This window comes from Bidens hawaiensis, unplaced genomic scaffold (assembly GCF_021521415.1).
Source record: "Bidens hawaiensis isolate Kalapana, Puna unplaced genomic scaffold, B.hawaiensis_p1.1 tig00023350_1, whole genome shotgun sequence".
NCBI classification, from domain to species: domain Eukaryota; kingdom Viridiplantae; phylum Streptophyta; class Magnoliopsida; order Asterales; family Asteraceae; genus Bidens; species Bidens hawaiensis.
In genome coordinates this window covers 1,909-14,154 of record NW_027493657.1, presented here as the reverse complement: position 1 = coordinate 14,154, position 12,246 = coordinate 1,909, and the positions used below count along the sequence as shown (strand labels likewise).

The 12,246-nt window shown below is 43.9% G+C and overlaps 1 pseudogene; it reads right to left on the bottom strand.

Annotated features, from left to right (window-relative positions):
- Positions 1-1,850: 1,850 nt before the first annotated feature.
- LOC143567302 (secreted RxLR effector protein 161 pseudogene) lies at positions 1,851-2,943 on the bottom strand (annotated as a pseudogene).
- Positions 2,944-12,246: the final 9,303 nt, after the last annotated feature.

Sequence of the window (12,246 nt, the reverse complement as noted above, 5' to 3'; positions counted from 1 at the left end):
GAAGCGAAACTTCCCATGCGAAGAAAAACCTTCCCATGCGAAGCGAAATTCCATGGAAATTTCAAGCGAAATTCCATGTAAAATTCCATGCGAAATGGCCATGAGAAATTTCATGAAATTCATTTTCTGATGCATTTTTGTTAAAGGACTGTTAATGAAAATAAAATTTTTCCGAGCTGACCCCGGCCAGGGGCTCTACCCCTTGGACCCTGCTAGGGGCTGCCGTCCCTAGACCCCGCTACCAGGGGCGCTGCCCCCGGATCCCTGTTAGCTGAGGGTTTCATTAACTTAGATGTAAGAAGTAGTAGTAATGGATAATTGACACACGTAATGTGTTGTACAGTTGCCGTGCACAGCTAAGGAAGGGCATACCGTTAAAAGCGAGAGAAACCGACTTCAGGTGAGTTCTAGCCCCATTTCTCTTTAAAATGTTTTCGGGGCTGTGTGCATACTTGTAAGACTAGTAATATATATACGTGTATGATTAATGTGAATGATTGTTGCTAGAATGAAAGAAAGTTGTAAGAACTTGTATGTGCCTAGTTGTTAACTTAACGTGATTGAAAGAGTCAAGTAAGAATGTGGTGTAAGAGTCGGGATGACAGGCTCTTATAATACCTGGGCAAGAATAGTAAGAGTCTAATGTAAGAGTCGGGGTGACAGGCCCCTATAATACCTGGGCAAGAATAGAGTGGCCGACTCTATGATATCGGTGCAAGAGGTCGGGTGGCAGACCCTTATAATATCTGTGCAAAAGGTCGGGTGGCAGACCCTTATAATATATGTGCAAGAGTGTAAGAATAACTGTATGTTTGTAAGAAAGTATAAAACTAATGTAAGGATAATGCAAAAAATGTTTGTTTGTAAATAAAAGAATGTGTAAGAATAATTAATTGTAAATGAAAGAATAACGTAATGTGAATGTAAGACGAACGGAAACAAGAACAGGACAATGGTAAGAACGGTACCTACGGGTACAAACGTGTAAGAATAATCCTGTAACTTGTTAAACTAGAACTCACTCAGCGTAGCTGACTTTTAGTATGCACACTGGTGAGTAGGATGAGGCAGGTTGCTTGAGGTGGGACACGTGGCAAATGGATGAAGACTGGCATCGAAGACAGAAGATTCACGTGTCGTTTATGTTATTGTTTAAGACTTAATGTATTTTGTTAAGACAAGTACTTATGTTATGTAAGAATGTTTAATATTAAGTATTTCGCGAAAATTTTTTAATTAACTCTGATTTTAGAATTGTGTTTATGAGTAAATCTAACACCAAAGTAGTGTTACCGGGGACGGGGCCTTAAATTGAATCTGCTTCATCCCACCTCCACAATTGCAAGACACCATGTATCAACCTAACCGCTTACTAGGTAAGATTTTGGTTTTTTATTGTTTTTAGTTTATATGCATTTAGTGGATTTCATGGATGGAATTCACCTATTCAATTCGTATTATATGTTTTCCTTGCGTATCATCAGTATGTTTGCACGCCACGTGTTTGCTTAAAGTCCTGTATGAATTCACGAAGCGAACCTTCAATTCCGGGCCTATTCCTTTCAATTCGGTTGCCTTTGCATTTAATTCGTTGGCATCGGCTTCTGTTCCCAGGTATGATTACTCCTTATTTGGGTTAATTTCTTATTTGTTGTTAATTTCATGAAATTGAATTTCAATAAATTATTATATTAGGGTTATTGCTTATTTGTTATTGTTGAGTTCATGAAATTGGATTTCACTTACTTTAAACTACTAACCAGTAAATAGGTATGCATACATTCTTTTACGCAGATGATTTTTACCACTACAGATAAATGAGTATGTGTTTTGATCATAATGATTATTTTCTACCCTTTTAACATCTATAATGATTGTTCAATAATTTAATTTGTTATTCTTAAATTATTTTGCTTGATATTGTTTTATCTTTATGTATGATTCAGATGTACTCTCTGTTGGAGAGAAAAAATTCGAGACAAGAAAACTTGAATTATTCGCTTGAATGCACAACACGTATGTAGGGTAAGATTGATAATGTTGATTGCTTAATGTTTATAAAAATGGTTTTTGTTTGTACAACTGGTTTTTTGATTGATTGTTAATGATTGTTGTAAAAGAACTGGTATTTGATTGATAACTTGATGATAATACAAGAAGAGAGCCACTTTATTTATAAGGATGGAGAGGGGGCTCTTAATAAATACAAATTACATGATAGGTGCCTAAAATATATGCAAGGACCTGCAGCTAAATACTAATTTACATGCAAGGACTAATAGTTATATATATTATTAACACTCCTCCTCAAGTTGGAGCATAGATGTTTATCATGCCCAACTTGTTACAAATGAACTCAATCAGGGCTTTCCGGAGCGGTTTGGTAAGGATATCTGCAAGCTGGAATTCTGTCTTAACATGAATAGGCTGAATGGATGGAGGATCCTTTTTTGTGCCAGTTATCCGATCTCTGATGAGATGACAATCAACCTCAATATGCTTTGTTCTTTCATGAAAGACTTGATTCTTTGCTATATGTATAGTCGATTGGTTGTCACAGTATAATCGCATCAAGTCATTAGAGATGACCCCGAGTTCTTTGAGAAGACGACGAACCCATGTCATCTCAGATGTGACATCAGCCATGGCTCTGTATTCTGACTCGGCGCTGGATCTGGATACGGTGTGTTGTTTCTTACTTTTCCATGACACATGATTGCCTCCGACAAATACACAATACCCGGTAGTAGATCGTCGTGAAATCGGACAACCTGCCCAATCTGCGTCTGAGAAACCTGATATCCGACCATGTCCTTCTTCCGTGAAAGCTCCTACTCGACAATGACCCTGATCAGAATATAGGATGCCAAGGCCTGGTGTAGCCTTGAGATATCTTAAGACACGAAGAGCAGCACCCCATCGACTAGTGTACGGTTCAGCCATGAATTGGCTCAGAACACTGACAGTAAAGGAAATATCCGGTCGCGTGACAGTTAAGTAATTAAGTTTCCCAACCAATTGTCCTTTGGAAGGAGCTTCCCAGTTAGAAGCATTGGGGTTTCAGCAGGCTTGCAACCTAGTAATCCACACTCAGTCAACATATCAAGAACATACTTCCGTTGTGAGAGAAGTATTCCTTGCGGAGAACGAGATACTTCTATGTCGAGGAAGTATCGAAGTCGACCTAAGTCGCTAATCTGAAAATGTGACTGAAAGAATTGTTTAAGTTCGGTAATCCCGACCTCATCATCTCCTGTAATGATAACGTCATCCACATAAACCACAACAATAATCCTTCGGCCGTTCTGGTGCCTAAAGAATACAGAGTGATCATATGCGCTACGGGCCATCCCAAACTCTCCCATAGCATTAGAAAAACAACCAAACCATGCCCTAGGAGACTGTTTAAGACCATATAAGGAACGGTGTAACCTGCAAACTTTCGAGGCCTCCTCCTCGACAATGAACCCATGTGGTTGCTCCATATACACCTCCTCCTCAAGAAGACCATTGAGAAAGGCGTTCTTGACATCAAGCTGATGGAGCGGCCGATGATTAATGGCGGCGAGGGCAATACAGATGCGCACAGACGACATTTTGGCAACTGGGGAGAAGATTTCTTCATAGTCAATGCCATAGGCTTGAGAATAACCCTTAGCAACCAATCGGGCTTTTAGACGATGTAACGAACCATCCGGGTGTAATTTAACTGTGAACACCCAACGGCAACCAACAGCACGTTTTCCATGAGGAATTGTTGCAAGATCCCATGTATGATTGGCTCTGAGAGCCCCGATCTCGTCTTCCATAGCCTATCTCCATCCTGGGTGAGTTAGGGCTTCCGTCACATTCCTAGGAATCGGGTAGGAATCAAGAGTGGTGGTATAGGCACGGGACTCAGAGGAAAAGTGAGAGTATGCAACGTAATCCTGAATCGGGTAACGGGTGCAACGACGTGGCTCTTTGTGAAAGGTGATAGGTATATCGAGAAAGGGGGCACCGGGAGGATCATAAAGATCAGGCGATGAAGTGGGTTCGGGAGTAGGGGATGGGGTGTTGGACTCAGAAGCGGGTGGTGGAACCGAGGATATATCAGGATCTGGATGGGAATCAGGAGGTTGCGACGAGTGATTGTGACGTTGACGACTATATGTGAAAAGTAAGGGTGAAGGTTCTATCGGTGGACTCATGGGAGTGGGGACCGGAGCTGTGGTTCCGGAAACCGGATGGGTAGAGGGAACTACAGATAGAGGAAATGTGGGGATAATGTGTGACTCGGGTATATCAGGATCAGGAAACAAATCATGAACTGAAGTGGAGGACTCGAGAAAGTAAGGACATGACTCATGAAAGGTGACGTCAGCACTAGTAAAGTATCATTGAAGAGAAGGGATATAACACCGATACCTTTTCTGGACATGTGAATAACCAAGGAAGACACAACGAATGGCTCGAGGAGCAAGTTTACTAATGCCTGGACGATGATCATGCACATATGCTACACAACCAAACGGAAAACGGAGTTTGACCGAGGACATATGAGGGCATACGATTTATGAGATAACAAGCCGTAAGAACAGCGTCACCCCAAAATCTATCAGGAACATGAGACTGAAACATGAGTGTGCGCGTGATATCCAACAAATGGCGATTTTTGCGTTCGGCAACGCCATTTTGTTGAGATGTATATGAGCAAGAAGACTCGTGAACAATGCCATGTGTTTTCAAATAGGTAGAAAGTTCATTGGAGAAATATTTAGGTGCATTATCAGTGCGTAGGGTTTTAATGGATGAGTTGAATTGAGTTTTGACGTAAGAATGAAACTCATGAAAAATTGAATTAATTTCACTACGAGTTTTTAAAAGATAAACCCAAGTAGCATGAGAATAATCATAAATGAAAGTGATGAAATACTGACAACCCAATGAGGATTTAACACGAAAAGGACCCCATACGTCAGAATGCACGAGTTCAAATATAAAATCGGTGCGTTTTGACACTTTTGGAGGATAAGAACGCCGTTTATGTTTACCAAGCTCACATGACTGACAATGAAAATCATTAGGAATAGAAATATCTGGTCTCATTTGCCTTAGAACTGTTACCGAGGGATGGCCTAACCGATAGTGAGTCTCCCTAACAGCGGAATCACATAAGTTTGCTGTAGGGTGTGATAGTGGTGACATATGGTAGAGGCCTCCTGATTCAAAACCGATACCAATTATCCGGTTTGTTCCTAGTTCCCGAAAGACACAGTGAGTTGGGTAAAAGGTTACAGAACAATTGTTTTGTTTGGTAATCTGACTAACGGAACAAAGGCTTGTAGGAAATTTAGGAACGAAAAGGATAGAAGACATGTTTAGGTTTTTTGAGTTACTGATGGATCCTATGCCATGAACGGGGCTTGAAGATTCATCGGCAAGTCAAACCGGTGCATGAGAAACATGATGCAAGCTAGATAAAATACCTCGATTCCTAGTCATGTGATGTGTGGCTCCAGAATCGATTACCCACGAAGAGTTGAGGCTTGAAAATTTACCCGAATGAGCCGAGTTGGTTTGAGCATGAAAAAATTGCGAGCCAAGAAACCGTTGAATCATATCATACTCTTCTTTGGTAAATGTATACATGTGTTTGTTATCTCCCATTGAATCTGAAAGTTAGTATACCGAGCGAGAACAAGCACACGAGCTGAGACAGAAAAATAACAGTGCCGAATCGGAAAACTAACAGCACAGGGAGGCCCGGAAGTAAAAAATGAGTGACTTGGAAAAAATCCGGTGACCGAGAATGGCTTCACGCGCTCTCACGCGGCGGCGCGTGGGAGACAGCGGCGGCGGGTTTTAAGGGAATGCAAATCGGGGCACCGTGGTTACAATGGTGGTGGTGGTGAGGGTAGGTGATGCCTGAAAAAAAGATTTCATTAACAAATCAGAAGGTACAACAAGACCGGAGCTCGTTTCAGATCTGGTGACGGCTGGACAGATTTGGGTTCGGATCAGATGGCGGCTAGGGTTTAGATCAAGAGCTGTAGCTCTGATACCATGTAAAAGAACTGGTATTTGATTGATAACTTGATGATAATACAAGAAGAGAGCCACTCTATTTATAAGGATGGAGAGGGGGCTCTTAATAAATACAAATTACATGATAGGTGCCTAAAATGCATGCAAGGACCTGTAGCTAAATACTAATTTACATGCAAGGACTAATAGGTAAATATATTATTAACAGATGTGATTAGATGGATGTCACTTGGTAATCAGTTTAACGGAGTTTGGTTAGCGGATAATGGTTTGAGGTTGAGGTTTAAAGAGACTTACCCTGAGGTTGAGGTGCAGCCTCTGTCTCCACTTAGGTGCTTTTACTTTATTTATTATTGACTGTTTTCCTATTTTGGTTTCAGGGATCCACATTTACCTTGCTTTCGTGTACGGATATTGCAACCAATTTGTTGCGTTGTTGTGTTTCATATTAGTACAGGTTTCTATGGGTGTGTATTTTTTAGTTTTACTGTATGCACATCGAGAATACTGAAGGGCATTCTTGACTACAGTTACTATTCTGTGGTAATAACTCTTATCGGTTAAAACTTTATTAAAGCAATTAGTTTTACTTTGCCAAAACTTCTTATTGGCAAAAAATGATTGCCACCTTTATTAAAGCAGTTGAGAAATACTTTTGTTTGTATTAATATTCATGCTTTGTCAGTTTGTCTATTGTGCTTAAATAGTTAAACAGAGTTCTCAACTATTTTCACATGCTTGCAGGTTGCAATACGAGAAGCATATGAAGAAGTTGTTTGGTTCGATTGATGCTGCCACGGCGTGTGTACTTGTTAGTTGTGATATTCGTCATAACCTAAGGTATAGCATCTAATCATCCTATGGTTGTGTTTCGGGTTTTTTGAATTTTTGCAATTGGATCATTGGTGGGATTTTGATTGTATCGAAGTTCTCGTATCAAAATCCCAACAATGTATCAAAGCCTCTTTTGCAAAGTTCTAGAACCGTGATCCAGTTACAAGTTAACCCGGATCAAAGATTTGATTTTTTATTGAAAATCAATTCTTGGATAAAAAAGATTCAAACTTTAATAATCGTAATTTCCCGGATCAACTTTGCATATAGATTGCGTTGTGTGATATTCTGTTTGAACTCCATGCTTGTGATTGATGGCCAAGAAATATGAAGTTTGTGTTTTGGATTTTGGTAATTTTTTTGAAAATTGAATATTTGAAACAATTGAATGTTTATTTGTTGTTTATGTTATGTATGGTTGGACTCAAATAAAATAGAACCTCTCGAGAGATTACATTGTTGTTCAGTTTTCCCATTCTTGCAGGTTCAGCGCAATTCATTACTGCTCTACACGTAACGCCCCAGGCGACATAATTATCAAATAGAACCACTCACCTCATCTTCTCTGATTCAACCAATCAGGTAACAAAATTAAACATTCTGTTAGTATGATTTTGTTCCATGTGAGATTACCAACAATTTACGCACTTGATACATTAAATCCAGTTAGATTTTGTTTCAAACGAGTTCTTCAGCCGGTTACAAACTGACGGTTTTGTGGGCTTTTGAAAACCAGTTTTTGGATGGGCTCGGTTTTGGTTTATTTGGATCCCAAACCAGTTTTGATGTGCACCTTAGTATAAAGAACCTAATTGCTTTGAGCCCAATAGACATTTTTAAATTGAGTATAAAATTAATTTTCTTAATTAGGATCTTTGTGAATTTAAACAAATAGTTGCTTTGTAATTGAAGAAACGTGGATCTACTCACTGGTAGCAGATCTGCTTTCCTCGGGTATGATTAAACTGTTTCACCGATGGTTCCTTTGAATCCGTGTTCTTCCACCTACAAAATGAACAGCGCCGTTACTTACCCCTCAGAAAGGGACAGAGGGGTCCTCTTTGGGGTAACCCTCCGGCGTGAGAATCAGTATCTTTGTGGAGAAGATAATAAAGTGTGAGTCAGTCAAAATCTCAAGAGTATCGCTGAATTGCTGAATACTCTTGATTATGTGACTGTGTGTTTTCTGTAACTGACTGTGAGTGAATACAATTCAATATGATTGAATGTGATATCACTGCTTGTAACTGTCAATGATTGAGTGTGAATGAATGTGTCATCAAAGTGGAGTTGATGCTGTATTTATAGTGCTAGGGTTTCCACTGGCTGGGCTCAGCCTCGTTGGCCTCCTCCAATCGCACTGCGCCACGTGTCCTCTGGGACACCTGGCGCTTTCTCGTTGGTTGAAATCATGTGGTAGCACATGTGTCATGCTGAGTTGTCGACCTTTCATTTGGCAGCTGTCAACATCAGCATATTCTTACTCCTTAAAAAGATGCCTTCTAGAAGAGTGTCTGACGTGCACAATCAAGGTTGCCCTGATCCTGATTTGGATAAGGACGAGGTTGATTATGTGTACGTGTGATATGCGCCCATCCTGAGAATGCGCGAAGTCTTCTTTTTATTCTCACGCGCAGATATTTCATGCGCAGGTGTGATATGCACGAGCGTGTGATATGCGCCGCGCGCTGGTGCGCCACGCGCATATGTGACGCGCGAGCATATGTGATGTGCAAGAGCATGCGATATGCGCCGCGCGCGTATGTGATGCGCGAGCATATGATGCCTGAGCATGTTTTGTATGCGCGATGCGCCTGGGTTTTGGCTTTGTGCCTTCATAATGTCTTTATCTTGTGGGTTGACCCGCCTTGCTTGGTGTTGAGGCGGGTACATACCTCTTCAAGCCCCCTCAGTCTAATGTGTGTCTTATCTTGCGCGAGCGTGGTAAGATAGATATTAGACTCACTGAATTGTCCTTTTATAGGGGGTTTTGTCGTTTTCTTGGTTGTTTCCATCGTCGCGCGAAGTTCTATCCATTTGGTTGAAAACGAAAGGTCCAAACACGTGGTTGGTTGGTGATGACGTGCGCCGTAAACGTGTCAGACGTTTCGTGTGCTCGAGGTGCTACAGTTGCCTTTCACGTCCCCTCACACAGCTGTCTTGAACACGTGTCGCACTCGCATTGGTTAGTACCTGCGAGTGGGGGCGCGTCTCTGTTCCGTGGCAGGTCGGTTACATCTTTTTGTCCCCTCACACAGCTGTTAGGGACACATGTCGCGCCTTCGTTGGGTTGCCCCTGCGAGTGGGGGCGCGTGAAACCCGATCAGCTGCCACAATTCTCTCTCCTGGGCCTATAAAAGCAGGCCCTTAGGAAATTTTTATCTTCATCTTCATTGTTGCTAAAATTCAAATTTCTGCTTTCACATTCTGATTTGAGTGTTTACATCGATTCGAATCCTCGATTATCGGCTATTACAGTTGTATGTCTGATAGTTCATACTCGTCTAGCCCTTCAATCACCTCCGTTGCCTCTCGAAGACGCCGTGTGAAATCTGTGGTGATGTCGACATTGAAGCAAAAGGGGAAGGGGAAGAAGGTTGTTGAGACCACATCGGAGGAAGTAGGGAGGACCAAGGCCACCAAAAGGTGGAATGAAATCCCCTGCAAATTGAAGCAGGCAGATCTCGACAACCTGATCACCTCTCAGGGCTTTCCCACCCTGTTTGGCTGCATGTTGCCTAGGTCCGGGCAAACGGCGGCGGACCCGCCTGCCGGCTATATATCCCTATATAGCCACTTTTTCTCCCACTGCAACCTTCGTCTCCCGATGACAAGGTTTGTGGGTGCACTGTTGAAGTTCTATGGGATTCACATATCCCAAGTCCATCCGTTTGGACTCGTGCGCGTGACTCACTTTGAGTTCATGTGCAAATCCCAGCGCGAGGAACCCACTCCTCGGCGCTTTCAATATTTTTATAAGGCCAAGATCCAAGACAATTGGATCTCTTTTATTCCTCGCAGTCAGAAAGTGAAGTGCTCCACTGTTTCATTCAAGAGCCTTCATGACTGGTCTGAGAGGTTTTTTTACATTAAGGCCGGTGTGATCCCCATCCGTATGACCATGCGCTCTATCACTTCTGCGCCTGCGGATGAGGGTGTCCTCAAGAACCCAACTGGCGCATGGGTTAAGAAACTGACCGCCGAACCATCCCCCGCGAAGAAAATTTGCGAGGAGGCGCTGGTTGGGGTCGGCATGAGCAGGCTCTGGGCCGACAGCGCGCTTGAGCCCGTTATCCAAGTCGACGGGTTGTGTAAGTTTTTTTTTTTTTTTTTTTTTTTTTTTTTTTTTTGTTTTTATATTTGCGCGAGCATCGTTCTTTTGCTGATATCATTTAACTTGGCTTTGCGCAGTCACCAAGGATTACATCCTTGCCGCTTATGATGAACATGTGGAGGGCGGCTCCGTCGAACTTGGCGCTGGGGAGGTTGGTTTCCCGGATCGCTTCGATGACCTGTTCATCCCAGTAGATCTGGATTTTGACTTTGACGGTGACGCGCCTGGTAAGTCTTCGCACTGCTGCTCATTCCTTTAGAATACCCAAGTTTATTAACATTTCTGTCGCTTGTTTTTGTAGATGCGCTTGAAAACTACGAGCTAGAGCTCGCGGAAGAGGAGGAGGAGGAAGAGGAGGCGCCTCTACTAAAGCGCAAAGCTAAGGGGAAATCTGGCGCAGGGGCCAGTAAGAAACAGAAGAAAGAGGACACCCCTGTCGCTCATCCCCATGCTCAAACGAAGGGACCTAAGGAAACCCAGGTGTTTACCACAAAGGTTTCTTTAGCTTCTCTGCCTGTGAGAGTGGGCAGACCTCCTGTCCACTTGAGGTATGGTGGCGTCGCCTCCTCCTTTCGCGCGGCTGAAGAGAGAAGCAGTGCCGCGCCTGCAACAGGTATACTTTATTTATCTTCATCTGGCTGAATTGTTATTAAACCTTTGCTCCTTTAAATGTTTTCAGAGGCAGCGACGGTAACAGATCAGCCGCAGGCGCCACAAGGTGCCACGGCTGCGCCGGGGACTCCATCGAAGTCCCCTGTTCTACCCTCTGAAAAGGGTAGAATGGATTTTATGGCGATGTTCGATGCGCGAACAGAATTGCGCCAAGGTAAGTTTTGCACATATGTCTTCTAAATTTTTCCCTTTGGAGTCAGTCATAAACAATTTTTCCTTGTTTATTTGTTCATAGGAGTTGTAGCTGGCGCAACAGTTGCTGGTGATACTCCCGGCGGCACTTCCGGCGCCGCTGGTTCTGGTCCTGCTCCTGCTAGTGCTGAATCTCCCCTTATTGGGATTACCAAGGAGCAGGAAACCGTATTGCGCGCCGAACTGGCGGCGTCGAGACCTCCCTCACCTCCTCCTGCACGCAGCCCTCCCCGCGAGGCTGGTTTGGAGCCTTCCAGGTCGCAGGAGAAGAGGCCTGTTGAAGAAGACGAGGAGGACGAGGGGGTTCAAGTTGAAGACTCCTTGGGAGACCGCGCCAGCCCTGCGATGCCGCAAGTGTTCGCAGCGCAGACCTCTGGTGGGGCTGGCGCTGACTTTCCTGCTTCATCCCCGCAGGTATGTATTGATTTGTTGGTCCGCTGCGCGTATCTCCATATAAGTATGTTTTATGACTTAGAACTTTTCTTGTGTTTTGCAGGAAGGTGTCCCCGTTTACCGCCCGAGATGGAATATTAATGAAGAGAGTTCCTTTCAATCCATGGGCGTATGCGAGGACTTCTGGGCTCATGCCGTGCCTCCTACTGAAAGGAGGTATCAGGAGGAGCGCACCCGCGCGGACTTGCTGAACGACCATGTTTTCGCTGGGTCGGCTTTCTTCGCTGCTTCCCAAGAGCTTCGTCGTGATTATGTTAAAGTACGCGACGCTCTTGTGGAAGCCCAGCGAGAGGCTAAGGTGGCCGCCTGGAACCTGTCTGATGCTCGCCGCGCGAGCTGAGAAACTCCAGGCGGAGCTCAGTGAAAACAGAGCAAGTGCCAACACCGCATACATCAAGCGCGGGCATGAGCTCCAAGCTGCGCGGGAGAAGCAGCAGTTGGCGGAGGCCGAAGTTGCCAAGTACGCGCGCAGAGTGCGTGTCTTGGAACAGCAGGCCGAGGCGCGTGACCAAGCTATCGTCCAGAGTATCACTGAGAAATCATCACTGGAGAGCGAGGTTGCGCGCCTGAAAAGGGATTTGGCGGCCGCGCAGGCCGATAGAGATGAGGCCTTAGCGACGGCGGCGTCTAGCCAGGAAGCACTTGGTGCTGCGCAGGCGGAGAAAGAAAAAATTTTGGCGGCAGCAGCGTCTGATAAGGAGGAACTAAAAAAGACTAAGGAAACTGTTGAGTTA